We start from the raw sequence: 11,422 nt of genomic DNA, 5'->3' as shown, positions 1-11,422 counted from the left end.
ACGACCGAGGGGGGCGAGCGTGCCAGGGTCACGGCCTGTAGGAGGCTGCCCCCACCCCCCACCCCCAGCAGGGAAGACAGACAAGCAGACAAGCACCTGCAGTCAAGGGTGAGGCACGTGGTGATGAGCCGGCACCAGGAGCCGAGAGACCACTCGTCTTGAGCGGCCAACCTCACCCGGCGGTCACGCGGAGCAACTCCAGAGGCGGTGACAGTTACCGCTGAGATCGCCAACCCAGCAGACGCTTAGCAGTTATCCCTATAAAACTACTTAGGGCAAACGTGGGAGGAGAAAGCATGGATGGGGCCATTTAAACAGAGAGCAGCACTGCGAAGGTCTAGAAGCAAGAGACAGCACGGTGTGTCTGAGGACCAAGGAGAAATGGGTATGAACAGCAAAGGACACGAGAAGCTCCCGTGAAGCCCCCACAGAGGTAGGCTGTGACCTGGCATTGAGGGCTGCATCAGCCTGTCGAGGGGCAGTTGATCACCACGCCAAGGACAACGAGACACAACGGAAAGCACCCACGCGAAAGAGTGACGTGATCCCATTCACACTTTTAAAGGCATTTTTTTTTAAGTTTTTATTTATTTATTTGGATAGGGGCAGAGACAGCGTAGAGTAGGGGAGGAGGAGGGAGAGAGGGAAGGAGAGAACCCCAAGCCGACTCTGCAGCGTCAGCACAGAACCCAATGCGGGGCTCAAACTCCCGAGCCATGAGATGATGACCTGAGCCGAAATCAGGAGTTGGACGCTTAATGACTGAGCCACCCAGGCGCCCCCATTTGCATTTTTGAAAGAACACTGGAACTGCGCTGAGTGGAGGGAAAACGACGTTGAATGTGTGGAGACCAGCGTATTAGTTTCTCGTGGCTGCCGTAACACGTTACGGCAGATTTGGCAGCTTAAAATAAAAGCAACGTATTTACCCTTGCGCAGTTCTCGGGACAAAAGTTCGAAATCAGTTTCACTGGGCTGAACTCCCGCGTGTCAGGAAGACCACCCTCTCTCTGCTCCCAGACTCTTCCGGCCTCTGGTGGCGGCCAGAATTCGCTGGCTTAGAGCCTCGGCATGCCAACCCCCGCTTCCATTTTCACACGGCCTTCCCTGTGTGTCTGAACTGCCCCCGCCTTTTCCCTACCAGGACACCTGTGATGGCGTCGGGGACCCCTCTGGACCATCCAGGAAAATCTCCTCCTTTTCCAGGTCTCCAGCTCTTCCATATATATGGTTGGTAAGAATGAAAGATGGTCACTGTGGAAAACGGTGCGGAAGTTCCTCAAAAGATCAAAGACAATTATCACAGGCTCCTGTGATTCCACTTCTGGGGATGTGCCCCCAAAGAATTGAAAGGAGGGACTCGAACTGACACTCATCCACCCGTGTCACAGCAGCATGAGTCCCAGCAGCCAAGAGGTGGAGGCAACTGAAGCATTCACCAACAGACGAATGAATGGATTAATAAAGTTCAGTACACCCATACAACGGAAGACGACTCAGTGCTCAGCGTCTGCTTGGGATTCTCTCTCTCTCTCTCTCTCTCTCTCCCTGCCCCTCCCTTCCTGTGCTCTCTCTCTCTCTCTTTCTCACAATAAATAAACTTAAAAAAAAAAGAAAAGAAAAGAAACTCTGACACACTACAACATGGATGAACCCCCAAGACATCATGCTCAGCGGAATGAGCCAGTCACAGAAGGACAAATACTGTTGGATTCGCTTATCTGAGGTCCCCAGAGGGGTCAAATTCATAGAAACAGAAAGTAGAACGGTAGGACCAGAGTGGGGATCCGAGGGAAAGGCAGAGTTTAATGAGCGCAGGGTTTCGGTTTTGCAAGATAAAAGGAGAGCTGGAGAGGGAAGGCAGTGAGAGTCGCATAACAGCGTGAATGTACTTAACGCCACTTTGCACTGAAACATGATTCAGATGGTCGCTTTCATGTTGTACGTTTCACCACAATTTAAATTAAAAAAAAAAAAAAAACCTTAATCACATCTGCAAAAACTTTCCCACACAAGGTGCCATCTGAGGTTCCAGGAATTGGGGCCTGGAATTTGGGGGCCGCCGTTCAGACCACTCCGCTCGGTTAGGAAACTCGCGCAGTTGTGCGGAGCAGACAGAACAGGGGCTCGATGCTGGAGCCGCTGAGAGGCGCGGCCGGTGGCGCTGGGAGCGAGGGCGAGGGGAGAGTCAGCCTGCCCCCCCCCCCCCCCCCGCCCAACCCCTGGTTTCTGGCTCTGCCGCTCTCTTGTTCATCCTCCCCGGGTCTCTTTGCTGCTCGGTGAAAGTGAAGGAAATAAACTGAACAAGTCCACGTGGCATTGACCAGTCAACGCATTAATCCCCAGAAAAATCTCAGAGATGGGGACTACTATTGTCGGGCCCATTTTGTGGATGAGAAAACCAAGGCACAGAGAGGTTAAGGCACTCGTGCAAGGAGACGCAACCATGCCTGGATTTGAACCCGAACTCCAGATTTCGCGCTCTCGGACACTACTCTGTCGCCTCTCTTTCCTTAACCAAGCTGTCCCCTGAAACCAACTCCAAAGCTAACGGCGAAGACCCCAATAGTTAAATGAGCTGAAGTAAGTTTCTTACCAAAAATGGGCAGGTGACAGGTAATGGGCCAGACGATGCTTAATGGGCCAGACGATGTTAAGCACGAAGATACAGAGCCCAGGGATCAAGACCCTCTTCTTCCTTGTGGTCGTTTGCCTCACGATACAGCTGACTGATGAGGAGAGGTGCATGAGGACCAGGAAATGGCAGATAATTTATAAGATCCCTTCCTGAACCACCAGAGTTTCATGGCAGCTACCCAATTACCTTCCAGGGTGAGGGGAAACCAGCAGGAAGGGTGGCCATGTGGGTTGGTGCTGGGAAGCATCCTGGGAAGTACACTGGTATGGAAGCAGAAGGAAGCAACTAGAATTGGGTTGAACCACGGAAGTGGAAGTAAGCTGGGAGGAGTGAGCCCAGGGAAGGCATGGGAAGCAAGCCACAGACGGTCGGGAATAGCCGGGGGAGACAGGAATGAGTGGTGTTGCAGCAAAAAGGTGAGGACCGTGGTGATGTCCCCACAAGGTCCTGGGTGTTTGTGCCAGCTGAAGCTGGGAACAGTGAGAGGGTCAGGGAGCCCCGGCAGGCCAGGCCACGGTTGCCGAATGACAACGCCCACCGCCAGGATGGCAAGGCCATCTGGGATGAACCTTTCATCTTCCTAATCTCAGCCTCACTCCCGGACCTCACGCCATATTTCCATCAAGAGAGCTTGGGTCCCAGAAGGCCTTGGAGAGAAGACCCATCAGAGGAGGGAGTGATGGGGAGTCAGGTCACACTTCCCCCTAGGCGTGCAGGGAAAAGTCTTCATGAAACAAAACTTTAGGGCAGTAACAGCAAAAATTGGCAAAGAAAGTTACAAATGGCTGCAATGGAACAGTGGTTTCCCAAGATCAGCTGAGACCTTCGGTGCCAGTCCTGACATTGTTCCAGGTCAGCCTCAACTGTACCTCATCAGCGGCTTTCCCACTAGAGTTTCCAGCATCGCTGAAGAGCACAAAATATAAAGATATCACCAGAGCGAGGGCTTTTGACCCTGCAGAATACCCACTAAATGGTTTCTGTATGGTGTTTTTTTCCCCTACCAGGGGCGTAGGGGATGCCCAAGTTTTGGTCCCCAAACCAGAAAGGCCGTGGGTGCCTCAAATAGAGCTGGGAGTTTTAGTGCAGTCCCCACGGGGACCCCGGGGGGTCCCACTTCACCCTTGGTGCCACTGCAACCCCCATCCCCTCTGTCTCGCAGCCCACCTGCCTTCCCCTCACTCCTCCACTCACAGAAAGGGTTTGCCTATAGGGACTTCCCATCTGTCTCACCGAAAGTCAAGGCTCTCAACTTTACTGTGCCCCGAAATCTCCTGAGGGGGTTTATCTAGGCCCCGCCCACGGGGGGTGTGGGTAGAGCCCAGGAATCTGCATGAACAAGCATCCCAGGTCCTCCCGATGCTTCTGGATCTGTGTGTGGGCTGGAATCTCCTGCAGGCCAGACAACCTGGTCTCTCGCCTGGACCTCGTGCACTGGGCACGCACACTCCCATGCACACTCCTACGCACACCCACGCCGACGACGCACACACTCTCGGGGCTGGAGGCTGCAGGACGCACGGGAGGTGTTCGGTCTCCTTTGCTCGATCATCCCTGGCGCAGCGGGAGCCTGTGAAGGCACCGCATAATGATGATGTTCAAGTGCCTCGGAACACCTCGCCTGCCGACAGCTTCCCATCCAGAAACCACACAGTACAGTAAAAAACAGAAAAAAGAAAGCCGTTAGACCCCAGTGAATGTTATTTTTAATGAAAGTGGTACATTTTGACTCACAATGTTGAAACCAGATTATAAATGAGTCATCAGTGAATCAACCACAAAGAGCCTTTGTGAAGGTGATTTACAGGAGGGCTCTGACGTCTGCTGTCCCTTCACATGCTTCGCAGAGATGCTGTCAGGCTTGGAGTTGGTCTGGGGCATCTGCTGCCGCGTCAGCGCAAAAGGATGCTGTGCTGTCACCAATGGGATTCCCCAGGCAGCCGGCGCTGCGGTCCCACCCACAGAATGAAGGCAGCCATCACTGAATGAAGCTTGTGGCTGCATCACAGCCGCGGCTTCTAGGTGGTGACGAGCAGATACTGGAGAGAGTTCCAGGCCATCTGTTCCTCCCATGTTCCCAGACTCCTCCTAAATGCCCACACCCTGGCACCTGGTCTTCAAGGGAAAGCCCAGCACGAGGGCAGAAGAGCAGGACTTACGGGTGGACAGACCTGGGCTTGAGTCCTGGGTCTAAAGGAGAGTCAGGCAGCTGCCTCGCTGTCCTCCTCTCCGAAATGGGGACGTTATCACCCGCCCTGTGGCCCCCACAGGAATGTTGCAGGGTTCTCGTGGGAACACGCACGTGAACGTGGTTTGAACTCTATCGTTGGCTGTCCCAAGGTGAGCGGTCAGCCGACGATGAAAACCTTGCTGTCTGAGTGTGCTTTCACAAACCAGCAACCCCTGCCTGGGGCAGAAACGGGCACCCAGACCAGGGGAACTGGCGGGGCGGGGCGTGGCGAGAGGCTCCTCCCCTCCTGCCCAGTTAGGAGACACGATCGCTCATCTTTCCTCTTAGAACAACAGGACACACGGAGGCCAGGGGGTAAATCCACACCCAAGTAGATCCCATGGCCCCAGCCAGAAGGGAGACGGCCCAGGCTCTCCAGAATACTACCTGGTGGCCGCATCCCAAAGACAAAGGACCCTTCAGGCCATTGTGCGGGATGCGGCCCGGCTCCTATGCCCTGGTGGCCTGCTCACAGCTGCCTCCAATGGGGCAGAAATCTGCAGCAGAGAAGAAAAATCCCATGACAACACCAGGGACAGGAAGGTCAGTCTGGTAGGACAGCAGACCACTGACCAATCCGGCAACCCAGAACAGCCTGGTCGACTGTGAACGCTGCCGTCTACACAACAGAGCCTACCGTGAGCAAACCTGTGACTCACATACAGTAACTACTCAGTAAATGTTAGCTAGGAAGTGTGGAACCAAAAAAAAAAAAAAAAAAAAAATCCCCAAACAAGGTAAGGAACTCATTAAACCAGCAAAAGAGAAAGAAGGCAGAAGAAAAGAAAAAATGCTTAACAAAGCCAACTGAATGCCTCTCTGTACAACAAAGAGGCATGACCGGTATCGGTATGAAAGAAAAAGAGGGGGGATAAAGCAGGCTTTCAAAGTCAGATAACTCTGGACTTGAACGTCAGCCTCCCCCTTGCTGGTTCTGGGTCCTAGGAGAGGCAATGTGTTGTCCCGGGGCCTCCATTTCTTCAGTGGCCTTCCTCCCAAGATTTCTGTGAGGCTCGAGCAGACTCAGCTATGTGTTGTACCGGCACAGTGTGTGGAGGAACGTAATTAACACTCCATAAATGTTGGCTCCTTTCTGGGGCGCCTGGGTGGCTCAGTCAGTTGAACGTCTGACTTCGGCTCAGGTCATGATCTTGCAGTCTGTGAGTTCGAGCCCCATGTCGGGCTCTGTGCTGACGGCTTGGAGCCTGGAGCCTGCTTCGGATTCTGTGTCTCCCTCTCTCTCTCTGCCCCTCCCCTGCTCATGCTCTGTCTCTCTCTCTCTTGTCAAAAATAAACATTAAAAAACATTTTTTTTTTAATGTTGGCTCCTTTCTGTGGGAGATTGCAAAATGTGGCCCCAAATCTTGGTAAGCATGCCGATTGGCAATGACTGAGCTGCTACTCCTATCAAGAGTTACAGTCTGTTTCCTTTATCCTTGAATCTGGGCTAAGCTGTGACTTGCCTTAACAAATCGAATTTAGCAGACGTAACAGTGTGTGACTTCCAAGACTAGCCCTTGCAGCTTCCACTTTTGCCCTCTTGAAATGTACCCTTGGACCGCCATGTTGGGAAGCTGGCGTAGCCTACTAGAAGGGGAGAGACCATATGAAGGAGAAGTGAGCGCCCCCCCACCAACTTGACCGCCAGCACCAGCTGCCACAATGTGAGAGGGGCCATCCTGAGATGAATGTCTAGCCCAGTTGAGCCTCTGGCTGGATGAAGCCACGTGAGTGAGCCCAGGGAAAATCGGCAGACTGCCTAGCCAACCCATAAAATCATGAAAAATAATAAATCTTCTGTTAAGTCACTAAGCGCTAGGCCGATTTAACATGTGGCAAATTCTCACTGAAATGCCTTTCCTATCCCCACCTCCAAGATATCCTCTGCCTTGAGTACTCTTGAATTTCCCTTTTACACCTGGCAGATTATTCAATGAAAAACTGAGAATTTATGGGGACCAAGAGCTGTGATCGGCCTGTCATAAAATCATCTTCATGCCCACATGTTACAATAGTTCACCAATCAAACAATTAAGAGGCATCTACCAACCTACACTGATAATTAGCAAGACTGCCTTTTCTCCCTTTAAAGCAGACCACAAATTCAACTATTTACCCCTGCTTCCAGCACATTCTCTTGCCTGAAGAGTGGCAGTAGTCTTTCTCATTGGTCTCTCCCTCTGAATTCTCTCACCCCACGCAGTGCTGTTCTCCACAGAGGGAATTTTGAAATGTATTCACTCATTCAACAAAAATTTAGTTTTGACCAGAAATATCTACCTCTGTGGAATTACCATTCTGGCTGACAATTTAAAAAAATTGATAAGTAAATTAATAAGTAAAATATGTGGTAATAAATGCTAATTAAAACAATGAAGCAGGAGAGGCGCTTGGGTGGCTCAGTCAGTTAAGCGTCAGACTCTTGGTTTCAGCTCAGGTCATGATCTCACAGTTTCATGAGTTCAAGCCCTACATCGGGGCTCTGCGCTGACAGTGTGGAGCCTGCTTGGGATCCTCTCCCTCTCTCTCTGCTCCTCACCCCGCCCCCGAAATAAATAAGTAACCTTTTTTTTTTTTTTTAATGAAGCAGGAAAGGTCTGAGTGGGGGAATAGGTAATGTTGGGAGGGTTTGCAATTTTAGATAGGGCATTCAGCACAGGTTTCGATGAGACAGAGACATCTGAATAAGTACCAGTGGGAACATCCAAGTGTAAAGACCTTGAAGCAGAACCATTCCTGGCATGCCTCGGAAACAATAAAGAGGACAATAAAGAGTGTGCCTGTAGCGTAATAAGCACAGTGGAGAGTTGTATGAGATGAGTTCGGGGAGGTAACAGGGAAGAGAGGTAGAGAAAGTCAGATTACATAGCACCTTATAAGTCAATGTAAGGATGTAGGCTTTTGCTCTAGTGACGTGGAGAGTCACTAAAGCATTTCTTATCATGATGTGACGTGATCTGATACACATTTTAATAACACCATTCTGGATAATACATTGAATACGATATCATAATTTTTGAATCCTCCCAAATCCCATCATGAGAAATAGACAGTACCAGGAGTACAGACAGCAAAACCAAAATTCACGGATCACATGTAGCACAAAACCAACTGACAAAAGTATCGGGGGACAAAGTCCCTAGAATATAAATGGGTGAGGGCAAACCAACAGATACAAGACCTGAGTAATATTAATATCTGTACAAGAAGAAGCAGAGAATCAGGGATCAGACAAACCTGAAAATCCCAGAGTACTGAACGGGTACTCAGTGGAAAGCTGACAGAGACAATTTGAGAATAGCAGCTGTAACTGGAAGGGTTTTACCCACTCAGGTCATGGGTGAGTTCAAGGGTTTGCCGTAAAGATCTGGAAGGGGTGGAACTGTCTGAGCCAAAAAAACAGATGAAAGGGCCACCTAAAAAGAATAAGGGGAAAAGAGCCTAGAGACCTCAGGAAGTCAGCTACCACGGTCTTGAATACTGCATGGAGACAACAGAAGGGGGAATTCTAGAGTAGTGAAGTTAGAGAAGCCAAGTGGAACTACATCTTCTACAAATTCAGAAGAATGAATTTCCTATAAAAGTTTTCAACACACAAAAAAGTAACATAGAAAGTCATTCAGGAAAAAATATAAAAATGACAGAATTACATCCCTAGAGACTATAAAACGTGCCAGAAAGACATGCTCACAAAACAAATGAAATCTACAACTTATTTCTCCCAAATACCTAAAAGAACAACATAAATCAGAGCTAGAAAAACTCAGTATTAAAATGATAGAACTCGAGAAAGTATTAGAAATGTCTTATCCATATCAGAAATTAGATTACATTAAAAAGAAGACAAGAGTTGTGATGTTGTGATATAATAAGAAATATATATTTGGTCTTCATCCCCAGTCTCTGGCACAGAGCTCCTAAAATCTTTGTAATTTCCTGAGTCACAGGGTGAGAGGAGAATCTTTTATTATTCATAATAAGCTTCTTTCAACCATACCTGTGTTTATGCTAAGGAGATGACTCTTGTTGGGCCCCTGGACAGCTTCAGGATGTCAGGACTGGTTGCCAGAGAAACCAGCTAAATGCCAACCATGTGATTAGAAGGTTGGAACTTTCAGCCCCATTCCCTGACCTCTGGGAAGGGAAGAGGGATTAGGGCTTTAATCACCAATGGCCAATGATTTAATCAGGTCTAGCCTATGTAATGGAATCTCCAGAAAAACCTAAATGAAGGGGTCCAAAGAGTTTCCACGTTGGTGAACACATTCATGTTCCAGGGGGGTGATACACCCCAAAGTCCTCAAGGACAGAAATTCCTGTGGTCAGGACCCTTCCAGGCCTTGCTGTATCTACCTTTTCATCTGCTATTAAGTGTTTCCCTTGGTCGCATGAGCTATTATACCAGGTTATTGAATTTGGTATGAAAAATGCAGACATTTGATGTAGAAGTGTTGTCAAAAACAGATCACAGTAGTACTAAGCATGCATAAATCCAGCAGATTATGCCTTAAGAGAAATAGAAAATGCAAAGGAAAAAAGTTACATCAAAAGAAATGAAGAAAGAATGAACAGGGATTTGAGAGAAAGTAACGGAAATAGAAGACAGGCAAAGAAGATCCAACATTTGTATAAAAGGAGTCCCTAAAACAGAAAACCAAAGCAAGGGATAGAACCCAAACTAAAAACTACAATCCAAGAAAACTTTTCTGAAATTAATTTAAAAATTTTGACACGACATATATAAAGTCAAAACCAACTCAGAAGAAGCAATACCAAAATATATTCTGATAACTGTCTAGACTTTAAAGAGAAATATAAAATCCCTTGGACATCTAGGCAAAAAGATCAAGCTACTAGTAAGGAAAAGACAATCAGATTGTCATCAGACTTTCCAACAGATACATATTTGTGCCAGGACAATATATGGAAGGAAGGTGAGGGTGAAAGCAGAGGCAAGCGATAGGAAGCAGAACCAGTAGTCTTTACTGATGGATCCGACAGGGATGTGAAAGAAAGAAAGGGGTCAAAGGTGACAGGAGCAACTCTAAGTACAGAGTCGCCATTTGACAATATTGAGTAGACGATGTGAGGAGGATGTTTAGGACAGGGAAGAAGCTAATAGTTTGTACACATTACACGTTAAATACCTATCAAACAAACTATGTGAAGAGTTGAGGAGGCAGCCATATAAAGAATCTGGAATTCAGAGCTGAGGTCTGGATGAGAAATATCTATCTAGAAATTATTAGCACATAGAAGCTATTTGAAGTCATGAGACTGGATAAAATCAATGAGGGAGTGAGTGTAGAGAATATTCCCCTGTTCAAAACCTCTTGTTGGCTTACAATAAAACTCAAATCTTTTATCAAGATCAGCAAAGCCCTACGTGTGGCTCCCTCGGATTTCTTATCACTCCCCACCTCACTCTCTGAGCTCTAGACACATAGGCCGTCCTGCTATCCCTTGAATAATCTCATTCCATCTCTTGCCTTTGCACTGGCTTCTACCTACGACCAGGATCTGTGGTTCCCCGTCCCCCACCCCCAGAAGTGAAACCCGCATGCTCACATCATTCAACTTTCTGCTTAAATGTCAGCTCCTCAGAGAAGTCTTCTAACACCCTCTCCCAAAGGTCTGCCCCCACCTACATCTGCCTCACTATCTAACACCTCAATCTGCTTTATTTTTCCACCATTTTACAGGTCGCCCATTCCAGTTTCTACTGCTGCGTGAACACATGACCCCAAACTTAGTGGCTTAACACAACCATCTCATTATGCACATGGATTGCGTGGGTCAGGAATGTGGACAGGGCACAGAGAGGATGGCTTGTCTCTGCTCCACCACATCTGGAGCATCGACAGGGGAGACTCAGAGTCTGGGGGTGGCTTGACAGCTAGGGTTTAGAATGCTTGTTCACTCATGCATCTGGCATCTGGCTCACCTAACGAAAAGACGTGGATTGCAGACCAGAGGTCTACAGGTGGCCTCTCCGTGTGGCATGGCTGCCTTGTGGCACGGCGGCCACAGGACAGTCAGACTTCTGACTTGGTTACAGAGATCCAAGAGCATTGTCTCAGCAAACAAGACAGAGCTGCATTGTTTTTTGTGATCTAGCTTCAGAAGTTGCATGGTATCGTTTCCCCCATGTGTTACTGGTCAAAGGTGTCTGAAGTCTGTCAAGAAGAGGGACCTAGACTCCATCTCTTAATGGAAAAGGAGTTTTTTAAAAATGCTGAGCCTGTGTCCTGCCCCATTGCCTGAGATGTATTCTCGGTGTCGAGCTATTCTTCCCAAGCCAGATGCCTGTTGAAAGAATGGTCTTCTTGATGTTCTTTTGTTGACCTGTGAAGGTCTTGCTCTATCCGCCCCCCCCCCCCCAAGTATCTGAATTCTCAGCTGCTCCACTATTTATCAAGAGGTCTCACTTGATACAGGATCCTGAATCCACAAAATGGAGCACACAGTGTCTCCCTCTTTACGGCAAGGCTTCTAAAACTGTCAACAGCCCCTCCTCCATGATGGATGGTCCAACTCCAATTTACAACCTGGTC

The 11,422-nt window shown here is 48.5% G+C and overlaps 1 long non-coding RNA gene across 1 annotated transcript; it reads right to left on the bottom strand.

Annotated features, from left to right (window-relative positions):
* Nucleotides 1-4,321: 4,321 nt before the first annotated feature.
* Nucleotides 4,322-5,492, bottom strand: LOC122202397. Its single transcript, XR_006194636.1, has 2 exons — nt 4,798-5,492; nt 4,322-4,656 (listed from the first exon to the last, which is right to left on the bottom strand). It is a non-coding gene; the product is annotated as an uncharacterized LOC122202397 (long non-coding RNA).
* Nucleotides 5,493-11,422: the final 5,930 nt, after the last annotated feature.

The sequence above is a fragment of the Panthera leo genome, chromosome D2, assembly GCF_018350215.1.
Source record: "Panthera leo isolate Ple1 chromosome D2, P.leo_Ple1_pat1.1, whole genome shotgun sequence".
NCBI lineage: Eukaryota > Metazoa > Chordata > Mammalia > Carnivora > Felidae > Panthera > Panthera leo.
Note: the sequence above shows the minus strand (reverse complement) of the source record. Positions and strands in the feature narration are given on the sequence as shown.